Here is an 11,082-nt window from a genome sequence, read left to right as displayed (position 1 = left end):
TCTGTAGCCATCTTTCCTTTGTAGATCCAGTTTATCCTGTATTCCCAATGCACATACTTCCATCAGACAGTCACTGGAATCCCAGGGAAACTCCTAGATAGATAGTTCAAATCATTTGATAGACACTGCAAAGTTCATAAAAAGCTACTCTGATTTAAAGGATTTAGGAGACAAAGATCCTTCCCGTCTTTCCAATCCACCACAGAGTCCTTTCTAGCCAGAACTTTAGGCCCATAACCTGCATGGTCAGCTGCCAAATTGGTTTGTTATGGATGTAATCAAGAATATATACCCTGATAAAGTTATCAGGGTTAGAAGATTTTGTTAGTTGCTTTAAGTGGTATGGGGTGATTGTCACAACTGACTCCTCCTATAATAAAAATTGTTAAGAAAATAACCAAATCAGATACGTTTTACAACTATTTCTGGGGGTGGAGACAGAAATGATTAAGCAAGTAATAAATAGAGGAGAACAAAATGGATAAAATAGATTTTTTTATTATATGAAATTGAAAAGGTCTAGTACAAACAAAAGTTATTCAGCTAGGATAATAAGAGAAATTCTGGATTTGAAAAAAAAAAACACTATCCTTCAAATATCTTTGGCAAGAGCCTGATATCCAAGATATCCAGGAATATCTCAGTATCAAATTATATATGAGGAGCCATTGCCCAGCGTATACAAACAAAAGGCTTTAAAAAAAAAAGAATTGCAAACTGTAAATAACTATGTGAAGAATTACTCCAAATCACTAATAATAAAAGAAATACAAATCAAAAGAATGAGGTTTTTTAAATCAAAATCAATACACCAAACAATGAGAAAATTGATCAATGCGATAAAATATGGGAATAGCTAGTTGGACAAGTTGCAGAAAGGCAGATATGATAATACAATATTGGTGGAGCTGTGAATTGGTCTAACCATTCTGGAAAGCAACTTGGAATTATGTTTTAAAAAAGTGATTCAAATATCCATATCATTTAGGACCCTACTAGGATTATACCCTCCAGAAACTGTCATAAATTATATGCCAAAATGCTCATACCCACATTTTTATGGCAGCAAAATTTGGAAATAAAGTAGATGTCCATAGATTAGGAAATGGCTTAACAAAAGATTATATGAAATACTTCAATGGAATACTATTGCACCATAAGGAATACTGAGTATTAAGAATTAAAAGAAGTACAAAAAGACATGAGTCGACAAAGAGTAAAGCAAACCAAACTAGTAAAATTACGTATGTGATGACTACCACAATGTAAATTTTTAAAATTTTTTCTAAAAATGCAAGGAAACTGAATGCTGTGTAATTATAATGACCAAGTTTTCCCTCAGAGGACAGTTTAAGAAAATGTACCTTCCCTTCCTCTTTGTAATCATAAGGAACTACAGAGGTAAGGAATACTACATAAAGTCAGAGTATATGGTTTTTCTAAACTTTTTTTCTTTAAAAAAAATGTAAATGGCTGGATCATTAAGCCTTGGAAATGGAAGCGATGTATTCAGAAATTAATGGAATACAATGCCAAAAAGTTATAATAATTTTAAAGGAAAGTTTAATTTAATAAGACAAACGACTTGGGGAGGGAGAGGGAAGACATTTCTTTATCTAGCAATTTTGGTGTCAGTGACATAGAATATCTTTGAAAAGGTTATTGTACCCAAGACTGAAGCAAAATCACTTTGGCAACTGAACAGAGGATGAATTGTAGTAGAGAGAGACTTAAGACAGGAAGACCAATTAGAAAGCAAGTACGGTGGTGCAGGCAAGGGGTCATGAGGGCTTGAACCAGCATAGCGGCTGTGTGAGAAAAGGGGGAATCATGTGAGATTGAAATAATATATGGTAATGGGATATTAGCTAGTGTGGATAATCAAAACAAGTGAGGGTTGTTTTGTTTTGATTTTTTTTTTTAAGAATGAGGACACATGCATGTATTTGCAGGCAACAGAGAGGGCCTGAGATTGAAGATAAAGAGAATTAGGAAGACTGTGGGGATAATCTCCTTTAAAAAATGGGAACAGATAGGGTTAGAAGACAGGCAAGGAGTTATAGGAGCAAGCAGAAAGAGAGTCAGGAAGGTAGGGAGGGAGGAAGGTATGTAGAAAGACTGGTCTTGACAGGGAAAAAATCTCACTTCTTTTTATCCAAGTTAGGAGGAAAAAGTGTGGAAAAAATGTTGGGGTGCTGTGAGATGACAAGTAACAGGAAAGTGGGAGCTTTGAATGGCCTCAATTTTTTTTGAAGTATGAGACATGGTTCTCAGCAGAGGATACAAGCAAGGATGCTGTGGAAAGCTTGAAGAGAAACCAGAGATTTTAGAAAATCTCTGTGAGAGTGGCATAATGAATTGGTTAGGTAAGAGTAGAATGATTACCTTGTTGAAGTGAGGCCCAAATGGGATTAGATACCATAAATTTGTAGTGGACCCGGTCACTATAGTTTCATGATTTCTTTCAGCTCTGCTCAGCAGCATATAAATCCAAGTGAAGGAGTGGATGGTAAGAGTAATATGAGTTTGGGAAGTTTGGGAGTTTGGGAAGACATGATCAGTAGTACCAAAAAAGAAGAAGGAATTCCAGAAATGAAGATGGTACAAGTTGAATTTGGATACAGCTAGGTGGCACAGCAGATAGAGGATGAGGTTGGAGTTTAGGAAGACATGATCGGTAGTACCAAAAAAGAGGAAGGAATTCCAGGAGTAAGGATGTACAATTGGAATTTGGGTACAGCTAGGTGGCACAATGGATAGAGTGAAGAGCCTGAAGTCAGGAAGACACATGTTCTTGAGTTCAAATCAAATTACTGACTGTGTGACTCTGGGTAGTCACTTAACCCCATAGACCTCAGTGTCCACATCTGTAAAATGACCTGGAAAAGGATATGGAAAATCACTCCAGTATCTTTGCCAGGAAAACCCCAAAAGGGATCATGAAGAGTCAGACATGACTGGAAAATGACTGAACAACAAAAAGAAGTCAAATTGATTTAAAAAGGGGTTGAAAAAAGGAGAATGCAGCCAGTGCAAAAATGACACACTGTGAAAGTACTGAGGGGTGGAAGGAATAGAAGTCATGGTGAGGTCGGTGACCAGGGTCATAACGCATAAGGAAAGGGGGAATGACAAAATATATTTGCTCAGATAAAGAAATTTTGAAGTTCAGAAACAGAAGACATATCTCTTGTAGACTGTGTGTACATATATATGTATGTGCATATGCATATATGTACTATGTTGCATGCTATATACACAGGGAGAATACTATGCTGTGACGGTTAATCTATTTGACATTAGATGTCTAAAAGTATATAGTTCCTTGAAAAAAAACCTTTCTAACCACTAAAACCTGACATCTGTACCCTCTTCTATGCCTAATACTTACTAACACAAAGAAAGCAGATTGGAATTTAGTTAGGACAAGGTCAAGTATTCCTTATATGTTCTACACTGTTTCTAAGTCAGAGGCCAAGTCCAGATTCAACCAGAGTTCCAGTGCAACTTACCATTTAAAATAGTCTCTCTCTCTCTCTTTATTTTAAGCTAGAGTCCAAATGATGTTTTAGGAATCCATACTGTTCTCTCCTGCTAGGAAAATGGAAATTCATGTTACCAGCCCATGTGTATTGAACATCTTAAAATATTTCCATCTGCTTCTGAAGTTTCCATGAGAGGATGCCAAAAAGTCTTTTACAGATTAACAAGAAGGTAAATTGAGAGTTTTGATGGAGCTTTTCTCCAACCACATCTTTCCACCACCACCACTACCCTACCCCACTCCCTCCCATGCACACACCTAGTAAATGTTCAGTATCAGCTCTGAAACAGTTTTCTTTTGACATGCAAAAGATATTATCTGTAAATATTGTAGGCCTTACTCTTACTATGCCATCAAAAGGGGTAGGTTCTCTACTGTACTGTAAGCCTTGAATCCAGAGCTAACCAGTCAAGCACCTCTATGACATGATTTGAAAGATGCCAAATATACTGCTTATACCCCACCATAACCTTCAAATTTCCCCACTGGCCTACTGGGGTATCTAAAAATCCCTTGTTAGGTTGACTCCAGAAAGAACATTAAAATGCATACATTCTGTCCAAGCTTAGCAATGCTTAATAAGTACCTATTGAATGCAAACTGATTTATCAGGTTAACTCTACTTGACCTAGCTGAACCAGAACTTTAAGTAGTTTTATTCAGTGTGTATATATTTTGATAGGGCACAGGAAAGAAAAATCAGTTTAAAATATGGAACATTGCCTAGAGAGGGGAGGCCTGGTTGGAAACATTGGTGGAAAGCCCTGACTTTCCTGGAAAGCCCAGGTGGGCATAAAGCCACTCCTGGGAAGAGAAGATGATTGTAAAGAGAAAGCAGGCATTGAAGGGAGAGAAAGAAAAGAGACAGACACAAATTTTGTCTCTTTCACAGTTTGGGCTGACTCTGCTTAAGCAATAGTAAATTCATAACAATAATGTTTATGAACATTTGGGTAACATTTTGAGGTTTGGCTTAAATGCCTAGCATATAAATTTCTGAGCTATTGAAGTTATTCTATTTATTTGTGAGGCTTTGTATATGATATGAAAAGTTGAGAAAGGCAACATACTACCTATAACTATACATTATGACAGTTTCTCATTTATCTTCAAAAAAGAAACACCACACAACCTAGGAGAACAGAACCCAAACTCTACCTCCAAAAAAGCATAGAGATAATTTTATGAGTGACAAAAAGCAAGAGAAAAGCTGCCATTGTACTGTGGAGATAAGATTAAGGGGGTGGCAATATTGGGGAGTTTTTGTTTGCTTTTGTCTCCCATCATAACAGTAGAAATTACTCCCTTGGTTGGGTTGTTTTAACTACAGGACCAAGGGTCATCAAAGGCTCTCTTTCCAAATGTCTGAGTTATTGTGGTTTGGAAGAAGGATAGAGTATTAGTGGTTGTTATTTGTCCTTCATTCTCAAAGATGACCATGACATTAAGGAGGTGATGCTATGATGGACAAGTAAATTGGATTTAAGTGAGGCAGGGTTGTGCAAAGTCACCAATCTCACTTTCTCCCTTGGAGCCATCTAAGTCCAGTGGCAAGATATAGATCAGGATGACTGGAGATGGTCCTGGAAGCAGTGGGAGACCTTGATCTTTTTAAGCTAAGGTCTTTAAGAGGTTAATCTTATACCAAAGGACTCTTAATAGCTTTATAGGGATACTCCAGTTTCTATGGGGGGAGAGGGGCAGGGGAAGGGGTTGAAAGATAAAGTCACTGAAGGAAAGTACAGCTATACTCAGATGGAGCTGACTATATGCTCCCTTATTTAAGTTTCAATTGTGTTGCCTGAATAGGGAAAATTTATTGTGATCATGGATATTATGAGTCCCTGAGAGCCAGTTACCTGTGTGGGCACTCCTGGTTATTGTGGTTATGGCTAAATGAAAGTCTTTGAAAGTCCTTGAAGTTGCCTGAACTGTCATGTGCAGCTAATATTAAGCAACATGGATGGGTGAGAGATAGGGGAATAATGGATATTTTATGCCTAATAGTAAAGATCAAAGAGTCTGTAATACTTTATTATACAAATTCCCTTCATAATAGCTTCATGTGACTAGTAAAGAAGGTGGAACATACTTACAACTGGAAGTACATTATCAGCAGCTGAGGAGAGTGATTATAATGATTGCTGAGTCCATTCATAAATTTATCTGTTTGATGGAGCAAGCTGGGAAGGTCTCAGGTGAGTGGTATAGATTTTTAAGTTGTCTCCATGATGCCTCGTCCATTTCTATCACCGAGACCAGTCAGCAAAAGTTTGCTTTTACTTGGGAAAGAGTTCAGTATTCCTTCATTGATCTTCCTCATGGTCATTTAAACATTCTTTCATGTTGTTACATTTTGGTGACTATAGGACCCCCATTTTGTGAAAAAAAAATGCTTCAATCTGCATTCTGAGTCTATCACTTCCATCTCTGGAGATGGGTACCATTTTGCATCATGGGTCCTTTGGAATTATCTTGGATCATAGTCTTGATCAAAGTAGCTAAGTCACATAATATTGCATCACGGCGTACGATATTCTCCTAGTTCTGCTCACTTCACTTTCTATCAGTTTATACAACTTCTTAGGATTTCCCCCAAACCATCCTGCTCATCATTTCTTCTAGCACAATGCTATCCTATCGCAATATGAACTACAGCATTCAGGTGAAAATATAATACTTGAAAATCTACTTTGCATTTATGTAGTATTTTCATTCAATCCTTAAAGAAAATAGTACTGATGTGATTCAAGAAAAATGTCAGTATCAACCATAATAAATTACATCAAAAGAACTCCACCAATTTGTCTTCATTCCTCATAAAGTGAGGTAAAAGCTTGTCTACAGCTGTCTTATGGCATATGACCATAAGAGTCATTCATTTACATAGTGCATTGTGGTTTACCAAGTGCTTTCCTCATACCATCTCCATAAGGCAGGAAGGACAGTTATTATTATATCTCTATTTTATGCATGAAGAAATCAGAGCTTAGGGAGATTAAATGCCCAAAGTCACACAATTATTAAATGGCATAGGGAGAGGGCAAACCCTGGTCTTCTAACTTCAGGTTATTATTTTCGCTACACCACACTGCATTTCTAAAGACATAATGAGAAACAAAGCCTGTCCTATGGTTTCTTACCCATATATGTTAGATAATTCAATTCTATTCTGAAGACAGAGAATGAACTTATAGACTTAGCTACACTTTAAATAAAGACATGCACAAAAAAGTTTCAGGCAAGAGCACATATGTGGTTCAGCTCAACCTATCGTTACTTATTGGCAAAACCCAAAATATAAATTCAACTAACAATAGAATCAATAGCATTATCATAGAAATTCTAGGTGATTGACCTGGGAGATCATCCAGTTTTACATCCTCATTTTTTAAATAAAGAAATTAAGGTACAAAGCAAGGTAGCAATTTGCTTAAGATAATTTGGGTAGAGAGCCAAGATCCAAATCCAAGTCCTTTGCAAATCTCACTACTGTACCATATGAAGGGCAATGCTTTTCCCCACTATAAAAATCTTCCCAAGGACCTTCCTAATGACACATTACAAGTGCTGACTCTTTTCTGGGTGAGCCTTCCTCTGGACTGCCTCTGAAGCAAATTAGATTTACCAAGTGGAATCCATTTTTACCAAACAACTAGGAGGGCAAAATAAGCAATTAAATCTTTTGAGAATTACACCTACCACACCTTTTTTTCAGGAGCTAATAAACATCCAACCAACATCTATAACTTGGTGTTTTCATTGGCAATTTGGTACGTTGAGGAGTCAGCCTGGTTTCAGGGAAGCACAAGGTAAGATCACCAGAGACTGCAAACATACAAAAGATTCCAAAATTTAACTGGAAGACTCAGACTGCTGTCAAATAACAATGGTAATAATAGTTATCTTTATGTGGGACTTTAAGGCTTGCAAAGCTGTCTAGTCTAAATGATGTCTTGAGCATTCTTGACATTTTAAAGCTTACCCTAGAGAGAAATATCCTACTTTTTTGTGTACATTCTTACCATGTTAGATTGACTCTGGAAAATTTCTCTGGAAATAGTATAAAAGAAAATTCATAACTCCTTGGTATCTATATTTTCAAAGCCTTCAAAACCAAATAAGATATTTTCTGAACTCAAAAGCTTTGGGGGAAAGAGTGATAACTTTTATTTATATAGTACACAGATCTACAATAAAATCTTCACTTAAAACAACACTGTTTTCTGCACTGGCATTTTGCTTATTGCTTTTTCTCACTAGAGAAGTCAGCTTATATCAGAATATTTAGCCATTCTTTTTTCCAGGTCATAATTACCTAAGTTTTCGTTTCATCAACTACCTTGGCAATGTATCTGTGATTAAATATGATATTCCCCTGGATACAGATCACAGCTCACCCAAACCAGCTAAAACTGTGAAATTCTTGTCTGTGCCCTTCCACAGGTTTACCCCAAGGGACATACTTGATAAATGGGGGGCCTTCCTCACAGTCTCTCATAGTGAGGATACCCAACATAACATACCATTAATTATCAACAAGATATTTTTGCTTTAACTTGGAAAAGCAAGACTTGTTGAAATACAGCTGTGGTTTTTACATCCTATACTCAAGGGGTCCATGAAACATAAAAAGTTAAGAGCCACCTAATTCGCTTCCCAGGAGCACTGCATTGGCAAAGGACAAGTTGTCCCCTTGCTTAGCTGGTGCTTTGGTTGGCTCTTTATCAGACTATGCTTTTGCTGCTACCAGCTACCAGCTCCAGTTGTCTCTGCTATCAACTCTTGTTTCTGAGGGGAACCTCTCATGGCACTTCCGAACTTTTGAAACTCATGAGATTGTATCCAGGCCAATCCTGTCTCCAGATGCTCATTCAAAACAAATAATAAACAAAAATAAACCAGAGGTAAGAGAAACAAGAGCTGGTGTTCTTGGACCATGGAGGGCAGGTGACAGAATTTTGTTGCCCCTCTCTTACTTGGAGGTTCACAATAGTCTCCTCCACTCAAAAGCCATCGAAAGGAAACATTATCCTTTCCTATGTCGAATCAATTTTCACTTGGCCTCTCCTGTGTTGTCAGTCCTTCCATTTATGCAGTCAACCAACCAGAAGACTTTTTTTTAACATCACATAGTACTGTGCCTGAATCATCATACCTGAAACCAGCTTCCACGTCTTCCATATGGTGGGTTGGCACTGGACGGGAAACTCTGCAGGTAGTCATTGTTTATCTTTCATTTTCAAAGAGGATCATGCAGAACGAATATGATGCCATGACATGCAAGTAAATTGGATTTAAGTGAGGGAGGACTGTGCAAGGTCACCAGCCTCACTTTCTCCTCCAGAGGCACCTGGGTCCACTGGCAAAATATAGATCAAGACGACTGGAGATGGCCCTGGAAATACTGACTGCAACACTTATGAGGAAGGACAAGCTTAAATGATCTAATGACAACCCTTTTGGACTAGCCCTTCTATCGAATTTGTAATCATGCCTTTCTTTATATTGCTCTGATGAGTCACTTCACTTAGGATTCCATCACCTTTTGTAAAATAATAATTCCAAATAACCTTACGTCAAAAAACTTCTGACATGAATCATTAGCTAATTTGTTTATGAACACAAATTAATCACATGCAAAAATGCAAATGAATAAAACAAAAATTATTAGGCTTCCACAAATTAATGGAATGAATGGGATACACAGGCCAGTAATATAGTAGGCCAAGCAATGGGCCATATCCATTATATTTTACTCATTGATAGAATTTTTTTTACCATAAAGTCATGAACTCTTAGATTTGTAAGGGACTTCTGAAGTTTTTCTAGTCCAATATGTATCTAAATATTTCTGTCAATAAAAGGCCTACAATCTTTTGTCAAGCAAACACCTCCATGGTGGGAAAATTGAATTATACCTCCAAGTGTAGCTCATCCCACCTTTGGAAAGTTCTAATTATAAATTTGCCTGAATTTGCCTTTGCAATGTGTAGTCACTGTTCCTTGCTTTGTCCTGTGGAGCCAAGTCAAACAAATCTAAACTCTCTCTGCTACAGCCTAGCCCTTCAAATCCTTGAGAAGAAGTATTAAGGTCACCTATCCCCAAGTCTTCTCTTCTCCAGGGTAAACATTCTGAATTCCTTCAGCGGATTCTCTTTGAGGATAGGAGCACAGGATGTCACTTGACCTCAACTCTGGTGCCAAAGATGATGAGCCCAAAGGGGTAGCATGCCTTTGATAAGCAGTTTCACAGCTGTTGAAAAGGTCAAGTGGTTTAACAAATTCTCATTTTTAGTCTGGTGTCGCCAACACTTGCTTTAGGACTTTGTACATGGTAGGTGCTTAGAAAACTGTAAAATCAAACTGAATTCAGAGGTTCCAGTGCCTCTGCAAATTCACTATGTAGCCTGGTGCAAATCATTTTCTTTCTTTGGAATTCACCTACTCTTTCACAAAATGGGAAGACTGGATTAGATAATCTCTGAATTTAGCTACAACATGATGGCAGACTAGATATGAGATTGATAGAGAGCTGGGTCTCAAGTCAGAAAGACCAAAGTTCAAATCCAAACTCAGATACTTACTAGCAGTGTAACCCTGGGCAAATCATTTAACCTCTGTCTGCCTCAGTTTCCCCAACTCTATAATAGGGATGATAATAATAGCATCTAAGTCCTAGGGTTGTTGACAGGATCAAATGAGATAACATATGTAAAATGCCTCACATAGTACCTGGAGCCTAGTAGATCCTAAATAAGTGCTTATTTACTTCTTTCCTTCTATAAATCATATTATTATTATTTTTCAGGGATACACATTACTATTTGCACTAATCTACTTGTTCTTGGCAGACCACCTTTTATCCTATTAAGGGATTTTGCTGGGAGATAAAGTTCTGCCTGACTCAATAATTATCTTTTTTTAAAAAAAAATAAATAAGTGGTGACATGATTCCAGAGAAAAAGCCCCAACAGCCATTTGGTGCAAACATAGGGGTCCTCAGCAAACAAGATGATAGAGTGACTTTGAGATAAATTTAGACGATACAGAGTGGAAGTTGTGAATTGTTCAGAGACTTTATAAGGACCAGGATGGCCTGAACACTGGTGCCAAAAATGAACCAAAATGGGCAGCATGCTTTTGATAAGCAGTTTCGCAGCTGTTTAAAAGGTCAAGTGGTTTAACACATTCTCATCTAAGGACAACTCTACCTCCCAGTTTCCAGTGTGAGCTCATACTAAGGCACAGTGCTCTGAACTAGGCTAGCTATTCTTAGGTGAGACTATCTTTAGGCTATGGATCTGACCTTCTGCAGAAGTGCAGAATAGTCATTTAGTACAAAAACTTCTGGAGTCACCCAGGAATGCACAGCAAATTACAGTATCAGGCATTTTATTGCCTAAAGAGTCATACAAACACTATATAATAAAACACTGAGCTTTGGAAACTGCCTATTATCTAAATCACCATCTCCTAATTCTTCTTTTGTTTATTAACCTTTCTTGATCATGACTATTCATTAATGCTGCTTCCTC

At 37.5% G+C, this 11,082-nt stretch overlaps 1 protein-coding gene across 1 annotated transcript in view; it reads right to left on the bottom strand.

Annotated features, from left to right (window-relative positions):
- Positions 1-478: 478 nt before the first annotated feature.
- MAP2K6 (mitogen-activated protein kinase kinase 6) overlaps positions 479-11,082 on the bottom strand; it is a 171,314-nt gene continuing 160,710 nt past the window's right edge. Inside the window, exon 13 of the transcript XR_011975048.1 lies at positions 479-3,591. The gene's annotated coding sequence lies outside the window, so the exon portion shown is untranslated. The remainder of the gene's footprint in view (positions 3,592-11,082) is intronic.

This window comes from Notamacropus eugenii, chromosome 2, assembly GCF_028372415.1.
Source record: "Notamacropus eugenii isolate mMacEug1 chromosome 2, mMacEug1.pri_v2, whole genome shotgun sequence".
NCBI classification, from domain to species: domain Eukaryota; kingdom Metazoa; phylum Chordata; class Mammalia; order Diprotodontia; family Macropodidae; genus Notamacropus; species Notamacropus eugenii.
The sequence above is the reverse complement of the archived record's forward strand: the minus strand, read 5'-3'. Positions and strand labels throughout refer to the sequence as shown.